General features: G+C 40.5%; 2 non-coding genes across 2 annotated transcripts; both read right to left on the bottom strand.

Annotated features, from left to right (window-relative positions):
* Nucleotides 1-3,065: 3,065 nt before the first annotated feature.
* trnai-uau (transfer RNA isoleucine (anticodon UAU)) lies at nucleotides 3,066-3,159 on the bottom strand. The gene is made up of 2 exons: nucleotides 3,122-3,159; nucleotides 3,066-3,101 (listed from the first exon to the last, which is right to left on the bottom strand). It is a non-coding gene; the product is annotated as a tRNA-Ile (tRNA).
* Nucleotides 3,160-11,283: 8,124 nt separating this feature from the next.
* On the bottom strand, nucleotides 11,284-11,356 carry trnak-uuu (transfer RNA lysine (anticodon UUU)). Its single transcript has one exon. It is a non-coding gene; the product is annotated as a tRNA-Lys (tRNA).
* Nucleotides 11,357-22,487: the final 11,131 nt, after the last annotated feature.

Raw genomic sequence — 22,487 nt, 5'->3', positions numbered from 1 at the left:
ACACTGAATGCAGGTGTCTCAGAGCAATTGAGATGTGTCCAAGTGGCTGTAAAAGGGATATTTGATGCCAGTGCCGTGGCTTAGTTCTCCGACAGCAGGCGTAGCGGCGCGCCGGTTGGAGTATTCTCAGTCGCATTTAATGGGAACGTCATGGCAGCGTCAGCTCAAACCACCAAATGGAGACGGGTGTGCCGACAAGCTGACCCTGCTGATGCGGGATTAACACTAGGATGAGAGAATGCTGTGGCTTAGTTGGTTAAAGCACCTGCCTACTATACAAGAGATTGTGGATTTGAATCCCTGTGGTGCCTTCCTTCCTGTCTTGCTGCATAGTTTATCATTATGGACAGCAACATGCTTCTACATTAAATTTAATGGATGTGTTCATTCAATTTTTGGAACAACTTGTTTTTAAAAAAATCCATACAAATTGCGAAAGATAAAATACTCATCTGTTTTGTCAGTGCAGAGGAATTACTGCCAGCTGGCAAGGAAACAAAAATGATTTTTTTGTCTTTAGTCAAAAACCTGTGAATGTAGAAAAAAGGTGATGTGCGTTAGTTTCTATGGCACAGTCAGTCAGCATATCCTTCAGTTAAACATAACGTTGGTAAATCAAAAGTCCCCAGAGATGCATTTCAAATTAATCTGACCTCAACCGTCTCCCCTAAATGTGATGGGGTTTCTTTGGATGTCCTTTAGCATTCTGATAGTTGCAGAGATTTCAAACTTTTGGCTAACTACAAGAAGTTAATAGTTGAGTGCCTAAGTCAATATCACCGGGAATGTGACTATGTAAACTTAAATAGTATTCAAAATATTGCAATTTTGTTGTAGTTTAAAAATATATTTTAGCTGGGGATCCTCAAATGATGAGGGTAGAAAAGAGAACTATTCGACACCATCAGGAGTGCTTAACGTGTGATAAAAGTGTTTTTTAATCACAAAGTGAAAATAGTGAATTTGTCTTTCACTTAGGCGTTCATCAAAAGCTCATTAAACAATGAAAGAGAGGCTCGTGTTCCGAATTCTCTTCTTGTCTCATTGTCTTGCTTTGATTTTTAAAATGTACACTGTTGGCTATTCACTCTTCCTAACACGATTAAAGAGCCGAGTTTAGTTCAGAGGTAAAGCATCTCATGCATCGTATGAAGCTCTGTTTTCTATCACCAGCGTCTCCACTCTGATTTCTTTTTAAGCGCGATATCTTTTTTGTGATTTCTTTCGTTTGAATTCCCTCATGTGTGAATTTCAGCGCGACACATAAACTCGTTTGTCTGTTTTTAAGAGATGCAATTTTTAAAACAGACAAAATGAAAGACTGTTTAACTAAATACACATAGAAAACGTGCACCTAATTGAGAAAATTTGGACTGGGGCGATGTATTATTGTAGCAGCGCAAGCTCACAGTGGTGCACTTGAGGAATGCGGTACAAGGGCCAGTGGCGTATTGGATAACGCATCTGATTATGGATCAGGAGACTTTAGGATCGTAATGCTCTTAAACCCAGTACCATAACCGTAGTGTGTTCAGTCCTACACAACCTTTCTATCGACTGAATAAGCCTCCTGTTCCATCTCCATCTTCTTCCCACACATTCCGGCTATTTCAGCACCATTATTGTTGGACCACAGTCACAGATACGTAAGGGACACTATTCTGAAGAACCGTCTTAAATAAATAACGTTGCAAAAGGTAACAATAATGTTTTCTTAACGTAACCTTACATTTGGGCGTACAATACAATTTTCTGTACCCTCAAATAAAACAAAATCTTACTGCTTTCTCCTGAGAAACACAAGTGTAGTGTTAAATCACAATAAATAATACAACAAATATACTAAACTAACACCCAGATGTGACAACACACAGCTATGACAGAACACATTGAAGACTTAAAAGCCCTTTAAATTTTTATTTCCTTAATTTCCATTCTCTTCCCTCCCCAGGATAACTGAAAACTAACTATAATAAAGACTGTATATGCATTACTTGTAATACAGCTACTAATAAAAATATACATGGAACATATACATAATTATTAATAAATAACACTTTTATTAGTAAATACGTGTAATGATAACATTCATTGTGAATATTTGTGGTGTCTGGAAAGCAATTTTAGTTAAATATAATAATAATTTTCAAGCAAGTGGTGCATAAGCTTGTTACTTAATGAGTACATTATTTCCATTACATTCAAGACAGTTCTAATGTGATCGATTGTTCTGCTTAGTCCGCTACTGAGTAGCTTAAAACCTATGAAGAGGTGGTTTAAGCTAGACTCCTAATGCAGTAACATCTAACGGGCAGCAGCTGTTATTTTAGGTTTGTTGCAATTGAGAACAGGTTTAGTACAGAGCTGCTGACAAATTTCAGTGGAGTTTATTGTATAAGGGTTTATTGCAATTGACCCATTGTAGCTACCAATCAGCAGCAAGGAAAAACAAACTTCACTTGTGCCTTTTAAAAAAAGGGAAACAGAGTAGTAGTTTATGTGGTAATTTCAGGTACAATGTAAGAACTAAAGTTATCTACTCCCATAGTAATGCGTGGGGTCCTATAAATAGAAAAAAACAATTTTAACCCGAAAACACAACAAACACAAAACAAGAAGTCTTCCAGGAACCTAGGTAAATCCCTGTAGTAGTCTAACAACTACAAAAAAAAAAAACAAATGCAACAACTTCAAAAGAAAAAGAACATTAAAAACAAATCTGGGGAACAACAAAAACACAGAGTCTAATTCGAGAGCTTTTTCAAGTCTTCAGTGCTCCTCTCGTCTCAGTAGACCTCTCTCATATATTTGTGTACAGGTCAGCTGGAGGTACACAGCTGATGGTAATTTAAGTAGGGAGCTGCGTCAGAATGCATGGGCTTCAAAGGAAAAAGTCAAGGTTTATTCCATGCTGAAAAGAGAAGGAAACACAATGTTTCAGCTGTGGAGCCTTATTTGATTGTGACTCGAAGTAAACCTTTACTTCTTCGTTTGATGTTAATTTATCTCCATCAGATACCTAATAATATCTAAACTTGACAGTTGCTTTCAGTAGCTAAAGACGCTGCTCCAGGTGAGGCTCGAACTCACAACCTCGGCATAACTTCGCTGTGCACTGCTGTATAAGAACCGCGCGCTGACCGATTGCGCCACTGGAGCTGTGCAAAGTGTGCTCCTCATACAGACTGACGCTGCAGAAACACAGGGTGAAAACGGTTTCGGTTGTGGATCCATCTATACATGGGGAACACTGAAATAGCAAGGAGAATACAAGAAAAGAAACTGAAAGAATTGTGCTAACAGCAAAGGGGGACGGAGGGAGGTGGTCGGACAAGTAAATCAGCCTGGTAGATTGTTTGTAGCGACATTTTTGAGTCAATCGGCACACTGATTTCTCTTCATGTGCCTTGAACTGTGCAGTTTGTATTTTCGTTGTAGATAGGTTTCTTCAGAAGTCCAGTAAATTGACAATAATGGAGAACTAGCTGACGCACCCCGTCGTGAAGACCCTCTGTAAGGTGATTACACGTTTCATTTTCAAGTCGCCTCCTTTACACTCAATTGCTTCCTCGACACTGAGAGAACATGAGAAATGGCTTCAATTTCAATGTGAAGCGCAGTTCAGGCTCGATGGCTTCACATCTCCAATCAATCAAATAAAATTGCAGTGAAGCGATCTAAATAAGACTCTGAAGTACTGGGAAAGATGATTATTTTGAGCGTGCCTCCCAGGGTCTGCTACGAGGCTGAAGTTGGCTTCTTATTCGCCAGCTTCTTATGCTTGTTTTTCGTTCCACCTTAAATGCTGCTGCTGTGATGTTATGTCGCCTTTCGCCTGTAGATGGCTCTCTTCGATCAGTACTAATCCGGCTGGAAAACTGTAGACATCTTCACTGAAAGGGAATATCCAAATAGCGACTGTCCAAACTATATTTTTGTATGGAATATATTTCAGAAAATCGCAAACCAATTTTAAAAACTCACCATAACACGGACTTACACTGGGAAAAAGTGATTGCACTTTCTGCTTATTTCTACGGCCTCCCCCCCGATTATGAAAATGTCTCACAGTTCTGACACTGATGTGTGAAAGACAATGTAACAGACTATCAAAATCCTGAAGTACAAACAATTTTAATGCACCAGTTTTTTAAATATGACCCTCTGATCTTGGCATGTCAGAATACATCGGGAAAAAATATGGCACGAATTGCAATGTCACGCATTGTTGAGAATATCACTGACCTTGCCGATATTTGCAGGGGATACGAATGTTTTGCACATGTTGAACTACAACATGTAAAAATTGAGCTCCTTAGTCAATATCACTGGGAATGTCCAATAATGACGTACATCAGTAGCCTCAAAGAAACTTAGACTCACACATGGAGTTTTATCTTTGTATGGAGATTGGGAGAATTAATTTATACTCTCGTTGCTCATTAGCTAAATTATTTTAAAAATATGACACAGATTTGTTTGAGAAACTTGTAATTGCCTTAAAGAGAGTCTTCTTGAAGATGTGCACCAGCTAGCTCTCCACTGTCAATTGACAGGACTTGAGAAGAAACTGTTCTCATACAACCAACATACAAATTACACATCTTAAGGAACATGAAGAGAAATCCGTGTACTAAATAACATAAAACTGTCGCTGCAAATTATCACCAAGCTGTTTTATGTATCTGACCACCTCTTTCCTACTTTGCAGCGAGCACAATTCTTTCTGTTTCTTCATTGCTATTTTACTGTCTCTTTCCCCCATGCGGAGATGGATCCACAGCCGAAACTTTAGGTCGGTTCCTGTTACTCTGTCCGATTGAAAGAGCTGTATGAAAGGCACTCCCATCTCTGCAGGAAAGTTATTGCTGCTCTCAACACAATATACTGCAGCCAAATGTGATAGCGATACTGTCACTGCCTGTGGGCCACGTGTTCCTGCTGTCAGCCTATTATGTCATGTTCATCCACACCCAGAAACATTACTGCTGTAGCACAAGAGTTATAGGTGCAGTTGATAGAGCATGAATCTCTTAATCTCAGAACTGTGGGTTCAGTCCCCACATTGGGTCCCTCTGTGTCAGTTTTATCCCCCAAATCCTCCTAGCATGACCTGATGGTGTAACAGTGATACCCAGTACCCAGCGTAATTCAGCTTTCTTTCCACTTGATTCAGATTTTGATCTGAAATCATCGGCCGAACAAAAGTTTGTCTAAATCGAGGGAGATCTGCTCTCAATCAAGTATTAAACACTTCAGCATTTACTGTTTGAATACTGCACTTTGTCAAAACACTGCAGCTTCTTAAGCTAATAAGTAACGGTTTTTGAGCATGCATTGTATTGTTAATGCTTATATTAAAAAAGCATAAATTCACATAATGGAATTTTGACGGAACAAAGTAGTCCAGCCCCTTTACAACATTACATACCCACTGATTAAAGCTTAAAACTACAGTAGCAGGAGTAATAATAATGGCAAGAACATGTTTGGAGTTCGGCATTTCATTTATTCTGCGGAAACATCGTATCGGAATGAACTGCCCGAGATAAAAGAGTAATTGCAGCTTCAGATCATATTTTCCAGAGCATTGCATTGTTCTGTTCATGCTGACTACACGCTTTAAATTTGTAATTTACTGCAAGCGTTGCTTTTCCAGATTTTTCTGAAATTCCTCGCATTTGACTTGACTTGAACTTTATTGCCATATGTAACCGGTGCTGGTACAATGGAATTCTTACTTACAGAAAGTCTCTCGATTGTAAAACAAGTGTAAAAAAAACAAAACAAAGTGCAAACAGTGCATCAAGACAATGTACAAACAAACAATAGACAATGTGCAAGTAAACATGCAGACAGTTTGAATATAAACAATACAGACGTGTAAACAATGACTGGAGACGTACAATAAATAAATTAAAATGAGGTAGATGGTGATGGTGTAGGTGTGGTCCGAGGGGGATGGCTAAATGTGTTCGCCAGTCTCACTGCTTGTGGATAAAAGCTATTGAAGAATCTAGTGGTAAGTGTCCGTATGCTCTTATATCTCTTGCCTGAGGGCAGTGGGGTGAAGAGCTCATGCCCGGGGTGGTGACTGTCCTCTGTGATGGCCAGAATTCTACCACGGCAGCGGTCCTCATAGAGCTGTTTAATCTTGGTGAGACCGCAGCCGATGATCTTCTGGGCCATATTTACCATTCTCTGCAGTGCCTTTCTTTCTCGCGAAGAGGTGTTGCCATACCACACGTTGATCCCGTTGGTGAGGACGCTCTCGATAGTGCAGCGGTAGAAGTTCACCAACACATGTATTGGCATCCCCCATCGCTTGAGGCACCTCAAGAAATAAAGGCGCTGCTGAGCCTTCTTCATGATAGAGTCAGTGTTCACAGTCCAGGTTAGATCTTTAGAGATGTGAATTCCCAAAAACCTAAAGCTGGTGACTGTTTCCACTTCCGTTCCATCAATACTGAGTGGGCTGTGAGTGTGTGGCCTGTGTCTCCGAAAGTCCACTATTAGCTCTTTCGTTTTCTTTATGTTCAAGTCCAGGTTATTGCTATGACACCACCGAAGCAGCTGTACAACTTCATCCCTGTAAGTGGACTCGTCATCATCACTGATCAGTCCTATTATAGTGGTGTCATCGGCAAACTTAATGATGTGGTTGTTGCTGTGTCTTGCTGTGCAGTCGTGAGTAAATAGGGAGTACAACCTTGGACTCAGACAGCAGCCTTGTGGGGTTCCAGTGCTCAGGGTGAGTGGTGTTGATGTTTTATTGCCTATCCGCACCACCTGTGGTCTCTCGATAAGAAAGTCCAGCAGCCAGTTGCAGACAGAGTTGCACAGACCTAATCCCCTGAGCTTTGTCACCAGTTGACTGGGTATGATGGAATTGAATGCTGCACTGTAGTCCAAAAACAGCATTCTCACATACGAGTTCTTAGTGTCCAGGTGTTCCAAGACTGTATGCAGAGCCAGGGAGACAGCATCATCCACTGATCTGTTGCTCTGGTAGGCGAACTGCAGGGGGTCCAGGGACTCTGTGATGGAGGAGTTGATGTGTGACAACACCAGCTTCTCCAGGCATTTTATCACCACAGATGTTAATGCTACTGGGCGGTAATTATTCAGGCATGCCACTTTTGTCTTTTTGGGGGTTGGAACAATAGTGTTTTTTTTAAAGCAGAGCCAGCACTAAAATATTTCATTCCCGTCGCTGAATACATCGTGGAAACGGTATTTGCAACGGAATGCTGTCACACATGAAACCTTTTTGTTTTTCGGTTCTGAAGTTTGAAAATGAAAATAAAACGGGGGTCACCTCATAGGCTTGAAAGAAGTCCAAGCAGCATAAAAACCCACGAATTCTCACAAATTGTGTTGCATTGTGCTGCACCTTTCTTCTGCTGCTTTTTTAAATCAGCCTTAAACATTTGAATGCATACCTTACTGCTGCTAATCACATTCACGTGTTTACGAAGCTTTTTTCTGTCCGTTATGTTTTTGCTAAGCAGTTTCTCCATTTTCCTCGTACTGTGATTGTGAGCGAGCACAACAACACTGAAACAGTGTAAAGACAGATAAAAAAGTCAGGGTAAAACGCCTGACTGTCGGGAGTGGGATTTGAACCCGTGCCTCTATTTGGAGAGCGAAACACAAAGCTTAAAAGACATGAAGCTGTGAATTTGCTGTTTTAAACCGCTTGGCTATCCTGAAAAATGTGTGCTGATTGTACCAGTCGCATCCGATTTTCCGTAACTTTAGAACGATTGATATGACTGGACGAACACAATTTATGGCGTTTAGCATGACATGGAAAACGGTACCGGAGCATTCGGGTCCGGACTACCAGACTCAGAAACAGTTTTTACCCCCGCACTATCAAACTATTAAACTCCCAGCCTCTCTCACTCTCTCCTCACCTCTCACGTATGATCTGAACCTCACGGTGCCTTCTTTCTTACCAAAAACCCAAACACACATTGAAAATCTACCTCTACCATACATGTCAAAAGCTCACTCCCCATCATTTCTATCCCTTTATTTCATTCTTTTGATGCATATTTTTGCACATAACCTGTTACCTTTTTGTTGTTTTGCACACTGCCTGTTGTTGTTTTTTGCACATCGGCTGTTGTCTCTTTCTTTTGTTATACAATTGTATTGTTGTTGTGTTTTTTTCTTTGTACTACTTATGTCCGAGAGCTAGCTAAATACCATTTCGTTATTCCATATACCTGCGTATGAGTATAATGACAATAAACTTGAACTTTTAACTTGAATTTGAACTTGAACTTGACAGTCTTGCAGGCAGTATATTATTTTATCGTTTACTCGTATAAAAAAACATGGTCTTCTCGTTCCTAAGTCAGATTTTTAGTGCTTTCGAACGTAACTTCCAACCTGGACTGACAGCTCACCCGATCTGTTTGTGATCAGACCGTGGAGTGGGGGGCTGTACCAAGCGCACGTTCCTTCCCAATGCTGAGGCGATCATTCAGAAGATGGGTGTGAAGAGAGATAAGCTTTGTCGACTAAAAAACAAGGCAGGATATGCACGAATACTAATCACTGGCGACAGTTATGCTCTCTTACTATTGAGATCCCTACATTGCAAGTTTTTTTAAGACTTTGAAACTAAAGGAAAGCGGTGACAAATGAAACAGGCACAGGTGGGGCTTGAACCCACGCTCTTCAGTTTACGAGGCCAACGCCTTACCACTTGGCCAACGCGCCTTTGAGTAAGCATGGGAATAAGGTTGTTCAAATTATTTTTTTCTGAATCTGGTTTACATCGCCTGGATGCAGCAACAACAATAAAAGGTATACTTGTCCTTAAACTCGGACGTGATGTTCTGCAGACATGTGCACAATGTCCTGTTTTCTTGCAGTGTAGACATTTTGCTGTTCACGCTCCGCATTCATCTGCTTTGTGCGTTGTTAGTCCGCACCTGTAACATGTAATGTTAGCCGTCCCCTCTTCTTCTGTTTCTCTAGCATGACTGTGTCCTGCTGCTCGGCTTTTGTTTGTAAAGTTTGAGCGAGCGCCCCGTTCAGTGTCACTTTGTCACTGTGGTCAGAAAGCATTCTTGATTCTGCTTGAGCTGCTTCATGAATTCTAGCGACTGTAAGAGCTCTTTCTATAGTCAGCCCTTCCTCCTGCAGCAATTTATAGTCTCTTATGTGCACATTTTTCCACAAGTTGATCTCTTAACATGTCAGTTTCCAATACTCCAAAGTCACAAGATTTAGCCAATTCTCTTAGTGCAGTCACAAAAGCATCAACAGATTCGTCCTGAGACTAAGTTCTCTGCCTAAATTTATGCCGTTCCAAAACCACATTTCTCCGCGGTGTAAAGTAAGCGTCTAAGGCAGCTACAGTCTGTTCATATGTACCTTTTTCTCCAGGGAGATTGGCGAAAATCCGCTGCACGGGAGCCCCGATACAGTGCAGTAATGTAGCACGTCTCACGGCATCCTGAGCTTCTGTAGATCCACCGGCTATTTAAAAAAAATCTGTACGACTCCATCCATATCTTGTATTCCGTATACAAATCCGGAGCTACGAGGTTCAGTAGAAGCGGTGAAAAAAGCCGGGCATAAGCAAAGCTTCTCGGCGCGGCTGCCATATCTTCCAATGGGCAAGCTAAACGAACAGTCAGAAAATTCAAAAGTTCGTTTCTACCAGCAAGAGAACTAAAATCTGCAGTGTTCTGCTCGCTTTGAGTCCGTCAAGCACTCATCTCTCGTCGCCATAAATGTTGTGTATCTTAATAAAGAGACGTTTTAATATTATTTTAACTATTTTGTTAACTACACAGATCATGCCCTTACACCTTATATTCCTGCTTTCTACTCTCGTTCTGTTGTCTCGCGATGTCTACTCACTAAACTACATTTAGCATGACTTCTTGTTGCAGTTGAGCTCAAAGCTGGAGATGATCTCCATATTCTACCGCACTAACTAGTCCGAAACGTAGTACACAGTACACACTTTTTAAGTGAAGTCAGGTTGTTAAAAAATTAAACCAGCGCCCTGTCACAGAAACGTACCCCAGTCTCCCGCGCAACAAGCGGGGGTACTCAGCACTATACTGTACTAACGAGGAGCGCTTGTCTGCAGCTGAGCGTCAGCTCTGTTTATTGTCGGCAGTCATTTCCTCATTTCCAAAGACTTTTTCACCTGCTCTCAACTTTTAAAGACGGTCATAAACGCTCAAGAAGTAATTAATGTCAGTTGGAAGTCTGTTTCTGTTGTCTCAGCTCTTGATAAAGACAAGCCGTGCATGGGAGACTCCCTCCCTGAGGACGTTTGCCGTCACCCTGCGAGGGAGAAGAGCCATCAATCACCAAAGCAACCACTGAGACAGTTAACATTAAACACGTGAAATGCGAGATGTTGTGATTTTTTCCCCCGCTTAAGGCTTCTATCGTTTCTACTCTAACGAGAAAGACCTCTTTATTAGAAGTGAGATTTTAACAAACGTCTCCAGGGGTAACTGCGACCTGAACGCAACGGCATCTTGCCTGTGGTACTTATAATGAAGTATATATTTTATTTCTTTCTACTCGTTGATAAGAAAAAAAGTGAAATCATGTAATTAGGGATATGTCTTTTTTTCATGGGGAAAACTAGCCCGAGCAAATGTAAAGTTTAGAGCAGCGCTCAATAAAAATGATCAGAACCCGAAAGCGCTTCTTATGCGGATCAGTATATTCCGATACCACTGGTTCTGCAGAAGAAATAAGAAAAGCCGAACTCAAAGCAGAAACGTGTTGCCATTACGGGTACTCTGTCTGCAGCTGCTTTAAGATCTACTCACACCGCGATGCCATTAAGGCTACCTAGTTAAAAAAAAAAACATCGTCACCTTTTTGAACGTGATTATTAGACACCCGTTAAATCTCAACCGAGGTTTCTTGAGAGATCGTTCAGCGAGCGAGTAATAAAAAACTACTTCGCTTCCAACCTCTGCTGTCACTGTAAACTCGGACGTGATGTTCTGCAGATGTGCAGTGTGCCTTTCCTCTTGTCGTATTCAAGAGTACTCACTGTGTGAGCCTCTCACTGCGTGTCCTGTACTCTACTGTGATTTAATTTAGATAATGACGTGGAGTAGAGTGACAAGATCTACTTGAATATTTTCGGTTTGTGAAATGAAACACTAAATACACTACTGTAAATACAAGTAATGGACATTTAAAATAACCACAGTACAGCTCGAAGAGTGAAAGATAAAAGACTATTTAGAATGACATTCACAATAGACTTAAGAATAGCACATCCGCCCGAACAGGGACTTGAACCCTGGGCCCTCAGATTAAAAGTCTGATGCTCTACCGACTGAGCTATCCGGGCTCTGAAAGAAAGTCAACACTGTCGGGATCCTCGCAAGTCACGTGTACCATTCCCAGTAGAATGAGTGAGAAATACAGCATGACATGGGTAGTTAAGGGGCTCCCACAGTCCATCTTTCCTCACATTACTGATTTTTTTCAATAGCATTTTGACCTTTTTTCACATTCAGATTTTTTTCACATTTAATAAAATCTTTTAATCAACAACATTAAAAAGAAAACAAATGGAACATCTTTTGGAACAATAATTAAAAAAAAAACTTTCAATGCCTTGGTTGTATACGTGTGCACACCCTTTATAAAGGGAGTTGCAACAGTGCTGAAATTTAAAGAGCATTTTTGTAGAGAAAACAGCCTTGATGTTAAGCTTAGGGAGCCTGTCTTTTAGAAATTCTATTTCTTAACACCTTGCACAGCCTCCCGCCAGACTAACAAATATTTTTTTGGAGAAATTGACTCACACACCGGAAGACACTAACGTTTATTTACGTTAGAGCATGTGAATAACAGTTTAACCGAAAAAGGTTGTAATTGTGATTTTGTTAAAATTCAATAAATCGTCTATCAACAGTTAGAATTCATTTAGAAATTGTTTTATTTCATAAACTATAAGACAATTAAGAGAGTTTATAGGTCATATCCGTCGCTTATGTTCTTTTAACTCTAGCGTTCAGGATCCAAACCCAGGTGCGGACGATTGTGTTTCTTGAATCTCTTGTAATCATCAAAAGTCGATGTGTTGTCCTTCAGTACTTTCTCGAGTTGTGCCATGGATATTTTATACGATCAATACTTGTCATGCTCTTTTGCATTTTCCTTAACAAACGGAAAAAGTTCAAGGTGTGTTTACGGCTGTGCTTCACATCTACACGAGAGCAGTACAGGACACGGAGTGAGGAGTTCGTGAAGCTTTCAGTTTAGTGCTGAGTTCAGAAGGAGGATTCGCTCGCTGAATGATCAATCAAGAAATCCCGGGTGAGATTCAACAGGTGTTTTCTGCAACAGCCACGACAAGTGTGAAGCAATCTCTGGATTTCCTGACTTTGAACTAAATTATTAGTTCAAATAATTTAGGATTTAACAGAACTAAAAGAGGTACATTTAAAATAGCAGCGCAACCCTGCAGCACGTCGAGTTTAATTGTGTAAACTGCATTTAATTGTGTAAACCTGGCTCTCTTTGAACACGAGCAAAGAGTTCTCACTCAACAGAAGATTGCGATGCGAGTACTCTAATATAAAAGCACCTGGAGATACCAGGGATTGAACCCAAGACCTCACACATGCAAAGCATGCACTCTACCACTGAGCTACATCCCCGATGATAAAGTTTATGGAACAGACTTAGAGATGTGCAAATGCTCACTGATCACACCACTCACGAAGAATGCCTGCAGTTTCCCACTTTCACGTTTCTTCTACTACAGAGTAAATTCATAGGAATGAAGAAATAAGGAAGGAAAAATAATCGCATCGAAGCTTCAAGAGACTGGGCACAAATTAATCTGTTATTTTTGTATCCAGTTACATGGGCGACGGTGGTTGATTCCCAGACGGGGGAGTGCTTTTTTTCTACCTCCTTACTCGACTGTCTTTCAATTCTATTTTATTTGAAAGCTTTTTGCATCTTTTAAGTGCTCTTGATTAAACTATCCATAGAAAAACAGCAGTACTGATGATTTAACGCAAAAGGGTGAAACAACGCCTCAACCACAGGAATGGTAACAGGAAGGATCGTGTTCTTATTTAATATGTCCTTTTGAGATGTCTTGTCAATGCTCACAGGCGGTAGAGCTGAATAATTTACTTTTAGTGGTGTTTTTAAACAAAGATGGAACACGTTCTTTCTATACCAGGAGAAAAGGAGCAGACTTTACCTTTAAGTGGCAAAAATGACACCTTATCAAAGCTAATATTAATTAAAATGATATCACAACAAAGGATTTGAGCCTTGAGCTTTCATTGGACGTCTGTGTCTCCATAACTTTGTAGGTGAGAGAGAGGATTGTAATAATTTGTAGGTGCTTCTCGGAAGTGCGTTGGTGGTACAGGCGCCTTCCAAATAATTGAGTCAGGTTTGAATCCCAGCCAGTGCAAACCCAAATCTTTTCAAGATAATCTGTGGTCCGCTAACACATCTTTTGAAACACTACAACAGGTAACACCCCGTGTGAAACATCGTGAGCATCTGTTAAACCTCTCTACCTACCCGTTCCTCACAGAGACATGACGAGGGTCTAAAGGGACATTTTGAGCCGTAGAAACATTTTATCATTCTGTACTTTCCTGTGCGGTCAGGCCAGTTCCACTTTAACTGCGCCCGACAACGGAGGTCGTTTTGAAAACAACGAGAGTAAAGGGACACTGCACGTCTGCAGAACATCACGTCCGAGTTTAAGGACAGCAAGAGATTGGAAGCTAGGGAGTTTCGGGTCTGTGTTTTTATTATAGGTTCAAGAAAATCTGAATACCTTTTCAAGAAGTATTTCAGAATCCCAGTCAAATCCAGTACAAATGCCGCATAGATCTGCATTGTACAATTAGTATACTGTTTGTCCATTGAATCAAACATGCCTTATGAAGCATTTCTAAAACAGGAGAGATCATTAGGGAATGCGCTTTCCTGTAAAAATAAAATGACTTCAAGGGCACTATAAGCAGAGGTGCTCTACAGGAAAAACTATAGCCAGAGATGCCAAAGAGGTCGAGATTTCACCACATGAGAGAAAGCATCTCAGAAAATGAAGTTGCGGTCGTTTCCACGCGTTATAAAACCACTAGGTCAAACAACAAGAGCTGAAGAGCCGCTGTTGAGAGTAACACGGCCGAGCGCTCTAAGGAGCTGGCTTAAACCTCCAGTCTCTTCAGGAGCATCTGTTGGAGTCGCACTGCTACAGCGCATCTCCTTGTTAAGTATCCGTTTTATTGTTGTTGCTGCCTCCAGGCGTCGGTCTCGTAAACCGAAGATCGTGGGTTCAATCCCCACCCGTACCTGTTTCGTTTGTCTCCGCTTACCTTTAGTTTCAAAGTCTTCAAAAAAAATGTAGGAGTCTCAATAGCAAGAGAGCATAACTGTCGCCAGTGATTAGTATTCATGCTTATCCTGCCTTGTTTTTTAGTCGACAAAGCTTGTCTCTCTTCACACCTATCTTCCAAATGATCACCTCAGCATTGGGAAGGAACCTACGCTTGGTACAGTCCCCCACTCCATGGTCTGATCACAAACAGATCGGGTGAGCTGTCAGTCCAGGTTGGAAGTAACGTTCGAAAGCACTAAAAATCTGACTTAGGAACGAGAAGACCATGTTTTTTTATACGAGTAAACGATAAAATAATATACTGCCTGCAAGACTATGTCAAGTTCAAGTTCAAATTCAAGTTAAAAGTTCAAGTTCAAGTTTATTGTCATTATACTCATACGCAGGTATATGGAATAACGAAATGGTATTTAGCTAGCTCTCGGACATAAGTAGTACAAAGAAAAAAACACAACAACAATACAATTGTATAACAAAAGAAAGAGACAACAGCCGATGTGCAAAAAACAACAACAGGCAGTGTGCAAAACAACAAAAAGGTAACAGGTTATGTGCAAAAATATGCATCAAAAGAATGAAATAAAGGGATAGAAATGATGGGGAGTGAGCTTTTGACATGTATGGGAGAGGTAGATTTTCAATGTGTGTTTGGGTTTTTGGTAAGAAAGAAGGCACTGTGAGGTTCAGATCATAGGTGAGAGGTGAGGAGAGAGTGAGAGAGGCTGGGAGTTTAATAGTTTGATAGTGCGGGGGTAAAAACTGTTTCTGAGTCTGGTAGTCCGGACCCGAATGCAACGGTACCATTTTCCATATCGAACTTGAACTTGAACTTTATTGCCATATGTAACCGGTACTGGTACAATGGAATTCTTACTTACAGAAAGTCTCTCGATTATAAAACAAGTGTAAAAAACAAAACAAAGTGCAAACAGTGCATCAAGACAATGTACAAACAAACAATAGACAATGTGCAAGTAAACATGCAGACAGTTTGAATGTAAACAATACAGACGTGTAAACAATGACTGGAGACGTACAATTAATAAATTACAATGAGGTAGATGGTGATGGTGTAGGTGTGGTCCGAGGGGGATGGCTAAATGTGTTCGCCAGTCTCACTGCTTGTGGATAGAAGCTATTGAAGAATCTAGTGGTAATTGTCCGTATGCTCTTATATCTCTTGCCTGAGGGCAGTGGGGTGAAGAGCTCATGCCCTGGGTGGTGACTGTCCTCTGTGATGGCCAGAATTCTACCACGGCAGCGGTCCTCATAGAGCTGTTTAATCTCGGTGTTTAATCTTCTGGGCCATATTGACCATTCTCTGCAGTGCCTTTCTTTCTCGCGAAGAGGTGTTGCCATACCACACGGTGATCCCGTTGGTGAGGACGCTCTCGATAGTGCAGCGGTAGAAGTTCACCAACACATGTATTGGCATCCCCCATCGCTTGAGGCACCTCAAGAAATAAAGGCGCTGCTGAGCCTTCTTCATGATAGAGTCAGTGTTCACAGTCCAGGTTAGATCTTTAGAGATGTGAATTCCCAAAAACCTAAAGCTGGTGACTGTTTCCACTTCCGTTCCATCAATACTGAGTGGGCTGTGAGTGTGTGGCCTGTGTCTCCGAAAGTCCTATCATGCTAAACGCCACAAATTGTGTTCGTCCAGTCGTATCAATCGTCCTAAAGTTACGGAAAATCGCATGCAACTAGTGCAAGCAGCACACATTTTTTCAGGATAGGCGAGCGGTTAAAAACAGCAAATTCAGATTCGTGTCTTTTAAGCTTTGTGTTTCGCTCTCCAAATAGAGGCACGGGTTCAAATCCCACTCCCGACAGTCAGGCGTTTTACCCTGTCTTTTTTACCTGCCTTTACACTGTTTCAGTCTTGTTGTGCTCGCTGACAATCACAGTACGAGGGAAACGGAGAAACTATTTAGCAAAAACATAACGGACAGAAAAAAGCTTTGTAAACACGTGAATGTGGTTAGCAGCAGTAAGGTATGCATCCAAATGTTTTAGGCTGATTTATAAAAGCAGCAGAAGAAAGGTGCAGCCTTTGTGAGAATTCGCGGGTTTTTATGCTGCTTGGACTTCTTTCAAGCCTATGAGGTGACCCCCGTTTTATTTTCATTTTCAAACTTCAGAACCGAATAACAAAAAGGTTTCATGTGTGACAGCATTCCGTTGCAAATACCGTTTCCACGATGTATTCAGCGACGGGAATGAAATATTTTAGTGCTGGCTCAAATGCGAGGAATTTCAGAAAAACCCGGAAAAGCAACGCTTGCAGTAAATGACAAATTTAAAGCGTGTAGTCAGCATGAACAGAACAACGCAATGCTCTGTAAAAACGATCTGAAGCAGCAATTACTCTTTTATCTCGGGCAGTTCATTCCGATACGATGTTTCCGCAGAATAAATGAAATGCCGAACTCCAAACATGTTGTTGCCATTATTGTTACTCCTGCTGCTGTAGTTTTAAGCTTTAATCAGTGGGTATGTAATGTTGTAAAGGGGCTGGACTACTTTGTTCCGTCAAAATTCCATTATGTGAATTTATGCTTTTTTAATATAAGCATTAACAATACAATGCGTGCTCAAAAACCGTTACTTATTAGCTTAAGAAGCGGCAGTGTTTTGACAAAGTGTGGTATTCGAACAGTAAATGCTGAAGTGTTTGAACCCACAGTTCTGAGATTAAGAGATTCTTGCTCTATGGACTGCGCCTATATAACTCTTATGCTCCAGCAGTAATGTTTCTGGGTGTGGATGAACATGACATAATAGACTGACAGTAGGAACACGTGGCCCACAGGCAGTGACAGTATCGCTATATTTGGCTGCAGAATATTGTGTTGAGAGCAGCAATAACTTTCCTGCAGAGATGGGAGTGCCTTTAATACAGCTCTTTCAATCGGACAGAGTAACAGGAATTGACCTAAAGTTTCGGCTGTGGATCCATCTCCACATGGGGGAAAGAGACAGTAAAATAGCGATGAAGAAACAAAAAGATTTGTGCTCGCTGCAAAGTAGGAAAGAGGTGGTCAGACACATAAAACAGCTTGGTGATAATTTGCAGCGACAGTTTTATGTTATTTAGTACACGGATTTGTTCCTTAAGATGTGTAATTTGTATGTTGGTTGTATGAGAACAGTTTCTTCTAAAGTCCTGTCAATTGACAGTGGAGAGCTAGCTGGTGCACATCTTCAAGAAGACTCTCTTTAAGGCGATTACAAGTTTCTCGAACAAATCTGTGTCATATTTTTAAAATAGTTTAGCTAATGAGCAACGAGAGTATAAATGAATTCTCCCACCCTCCATTCGAAGATAAAACTCCATGTGCGAGTCTAAGTTTCCTTGAAGCTACTGATGTTCGTCATTATTGGACATTCCCGGTGATATTGACTAAGAAGCTCAATTTTTACGTGTTGTAGTTCAACATGTGCAAAACATTCGTATCCCCTGCAAATATCGGCAAGGTCAGTGATATTCTCAACAATTTGTGCCATTGCAATTCGTGCAATTCGTGCCATACTTTTTCGAAATGTATCCTGACATCCCAGGATCAGAGGGTCATATTTAAAAAACTGGTGCATTAAAATTTCTTGTACTTCAGGATTTTGATAGTCTGTTACATTGTCTTTCACACATCGGTGTCAGAACTGTGAGACATTTTCATAATCGGGGGGAAGGCCGTAGCAATAAGCAGAAAGTACAGTCACCTTTTCCCAGTGTAAGTCCGTGTTGTGGTGAGTTTTTAAAATTGGTTTGCGATTTTCTGAAATCTATTCCATACAAAAATATAATTTGGACAGTCGCTATTTATTTGGATATTCCTTTTCAGTGAAGATGTCTACAGTATTCCAGCCGGATTAGTACTGATCGAAGAGAGCCATCTACAGGCGAAAGGCGACATAACATCACAGCAGCACCATTTAAGGTGGAACGAAAAACACGCATAAGCTGGCGAATAAGAAGCCAACTTAAGCCTCGTAGCAGACCCTTGGAGGCACGCTCAAAATAATCATCTTTCCCAGTACTTCAGAGTCATATTTAGATCGCTTTACTGCAATTTTATTTGATTGATGGGAGATGTGAAGCCATCGAGCCTGTACTGCACTTTCACATTGAAATTGAAGCCATTTCTCATGCTTTCTCTCAGTTTCGGGGCTGCAATTGAGTGTAAAGGAGGCGACTTGAAATTGAAACGTGTAATCACCTTACAGAGGGTCTTCACGACGGGGTGCGTCAGCTAGTTCTCCATTATTGTCAGTTTACCGGACTTCTGAAGAAACCTATCTACAGCGAAGATACAAACTGCACAGTTTAAGGCACATGAAGAGAAATCTGTTTGCTGATTGACTCAAAAACTGTCGATACAAATAATCTGCCAGGCTGATTTACTTGTCTGACCACCTCCCTCAGTTCCCCTTTGCTGTTAGCACAATTCTTTCAGTTTCTTTTCTTGTATTTTCCTTGCTATTTTAGTGTTCCCCATGTATAGATGGATCCACAACCGAAACCGTTTTCACCCTGTGTTTCTGCAGCGTCAGTCTGTATGAAGATCACAAGTTGCACAGCTCCAGTGGCGCAATTGGTCGGTGTGTGGTACTTATACAGCAGTGCACAGCAGAGTCATGCCAAGGTTGTGAGTTCAAGCATCACCTGGAGCAGTGTCTTTAGCTACTGAGAGCAACTGTCGAGTTTAGATACTCTTAGGTATTTGATGGAGATAAATTAACATCAAACGAACAAGTAAAGATTTATTTCGAGTCACAATCAAAGAAGGCTCCACAGCTGAAACGTTGTGTTTACTTCTATTTTCAGCATGGAATAAACCTATACTTTTCCATTTGCAGCCCACGCATGCTGTGATGCAGCTCCCTACTTAAATTACAGCTGTGTACCTCCAGTTGACCTGTACACAAATATATGAGAGAGGTCTACTGAGACAAGAGGAGCACTGAAGACTTGATAAAGTTCTGCATTAGATTCTGTGTTTATGTTGTTCCCCAGATTTGTTTTTAATGTTCTTTCTCTTTTGAAGTTGTTGCGTTTGTTTTTTTTTCTGATTGGTAGCTACAACGGGTCAGTTGCAACAAACTGGCTGCTGAAATTTGTCAGCAGCTCTGTAGCAAACCTGTTCTCAATTGCAACAAACCTAAAATAACAGCTGCTCCCCATTAGATGTTACTAAAGTAGGAGACTAAGCAGACGAAGTGGAACAATAGATTACATTGGAACTGTCCTGAATGTAGTGGAAATAATATCGTCATTAAGTAATGAACAATTGCTTTCCAGACACTACAATTATTCACAAGGAATTTTATCAATACATATTTTATTAATAAAAGTGTAATATCTTAATAATGAAGTTTAAAGTTATCTATATTAGTAGCTGTATTACAGGTAATGCATGCACAGACTTTATTATACTATAATGAATTTTCAGGTATCCCGGGGAGAGAACTGAAATGAAGGAAATACATATTTAAAAGGGGTGTAAGTCTTAAATGTGTTCTGTCACATAGGGGTGTTAATTGAATAGATTTGTTGTAATATTATTTGACTCTACACTTCTGTTTCTCAGGAGACAGCATTAATATTGGGGATTTGCGGATACAGATAATAAGTTGTACTATACAGGCAAATGTATGGTTACCTTAATGAAAAAAACTCTTATCATTAACCTTTTCAACATTATTATTTAAGACAGTCTTTCAGAACAGTATTCTCGTATTAGTGGCTATAGTCTAATGATAACGGTGGTGAAACAGGTGAAATGTGCGGAAAGAATTGGAGATGGAACAGGAGACTCATCCAGTCGATAGAAAGCTTGGGTAGGACTGCACAAACACCGTGCCAGTGCTTAGTAGTGTCATTTAAAAACAATACGTGGTTTAACGATATCAACTGCTCTACTGTGAGCTCAGCTCCACAACTAGTAATACATTGCCCACATTTTCAAATTAGATACATGTGTTTTCTACGTGTATGTAATTAATACTTTTTTTGTTTTAACTGATTTAAAGTAGAATATTTATAAAACAGACAAAGGGTTTATGTGTCGTGCTGAAATTCACACACAAGTAAGGAAAGATATCGTGCTTAGGAAGAAATCAAGAGTGGAGACGCCGGCGATTGAAAACAACCACATACTCTACCACTGAACTAAACTTCCGACAACTACTGTATCTTTATCTCCAGCACTTTGTTTTAGGAAGAGTGAGGAGTCTACAAGCCTAGAAAATGTTAGAAGAATTCAGAACAAGAGGCTCTGCTTCACCGTTTACTCAGCTTTCGTTGGACAACTAAGTGAATGAAAAATTTTCACTTTTTGATTAAAGAACATAAAAAACCTTTCTTCCAGCCAGATTCAAACCAGAGAACAAAGTGTTCCCAGCTGTTTCCACTATATTCCTCCGCTCTTACAACTGAGTTATCGAAAACACAGGAAGCCCACCTTTTGTCTTACATAAAGCACAATGTAGTGCAGCGTTCCTATTTATTTAAATCCCAGTTCGAAATCAAATCTCATTCCCATAGTCCTTAGTTTGAATTTAAGCAGTTAACCAGGCTTCTACTGTATACACTTCCAGAGATATTACAAAATGTTTGAGGGACATCATTAGATATAGAAATTGACTCTTTTCCTAGTGGGATCACATTAAACCTTTCTTTTGGATTGAGAACAGGATCATCGTGAGATTCAAAACACATCTGCCTTTGCTTCTTTTGACGGCGAATGGATTATTGAGGTGCAAACATCGGTTCAAATCAAAACAAAATTGTACTATACAGTACTTCTGTTTCAGCTACCAAAATTTAGCCTTAGTTGTAAAATTCCATATTAATATTCAATATTAAGTGGATTTAAACATGCACAGTAGAGAAACAGATTAAATCTCTTCCTCCCTGGGCCACTTGCCTGCTTCTCTCACTAAACCAGCATTCCGTCTCTTCACAGCTGTTCCAAGACCCTCTTTCTGTCACACCTCTCTACATCTATTCTGACTTCACACATCTTGATTGGCCTCTCTTTCTGTCCCCTGCTCCCGCCTCTCACTCCTCCTCCCTCCCAGCCTTTGTTCTCCCACTACTTTACCTTTGCCTACTGCCCTGTCTCTCTTACACCTGAAGAAGGCTCCACGGCCAAAACCTTATGTTCTCTTTCTTCTTTTTTTCAGCATGGAATAAACCTATCTGTCAGAAGTGTTTGACTGACAATTGAGCAATATGTGATTATCTCTTATTATTATTTTTACTTATTTAATGAACAGCAGCATTGCCACTCTTATAAGTGTAATATGATTATCAGCAGCAGCAGACTGATGGTCGTGTCTACAATAGTGACCAGTTGACCAGTCTGTAGCTCTGAGCAGTGGGACTCAGATCACACAGAAGACCTGTCTGTGTGTGATTCCACACCAGCCCTGGGATTCAGCGTCTCCCACACGTCTCTCATGGGGAGTCCTATAAATATACAGTGTCATGGAAATATAACTACCAAGGAAGCCACAAGAGAGAGTTCTCACCTGAGTAAGGTCTTTATTTCAATATTGCAATATTGGGAGCCCTGATGTCACTTTGCAAAGTGCAACCAGAGACTCAATTTGTTACAAGCAGTACAGGGTTTTTATAAGATGTTGCGCTGTAAAAAGTTCAGCACTTGGTCCCTTCTAAAACTTCCCCTTTCTCTAAGAGAAAACAGATTACATCATAGAGCGAGAGAAGAAAAACTAGATTTGTTATTCAAAGCTTATCAGTTACTTTCAGCTAATTCTAATGACCCAGACAGCATATATTGTTTTGGTACATTGTCTTCTAAACTAACCTAAACCGTGTACTTTGTTGACGAACTGTTTTCTAAAATTCTGCACGTACTGTAGCACAGCAGTTACATCCTTGAAATATATTATCTAAAAGCACCAATATATTTTTTTCAAAGCTCTCTACATTTTTAAGAATCAATTTACTTATTAGATTTCCACTTCAATTCCCTCCTTTTTATTCTTGAAAATGATTAAAAGTTAGATTCTTCATATGGACTCCCAGGAGGCTCCCATACTTCGGATTCTTGCGTTCTTATCAGAACAT

This window comes from Lepisosteus oculatus, chromosome 14, assembly GCF_040954835.1.
Source record: "Lepisosteus oculatus isolate fLepOcu1 chromosome 14, fLepOcu1.hap2, whole genome shotgun sequence".
NCBI classification, from domain to species: Eukaryota; Metazoa; Chordata; class Actinopteri; order Semionotiformes; family Lepisosteidae; genus Lepisosteus; species Lepisosteus oculatus.
This window is presented reverse-complemented; position numbering and strand designations above follow the sequence as displayed.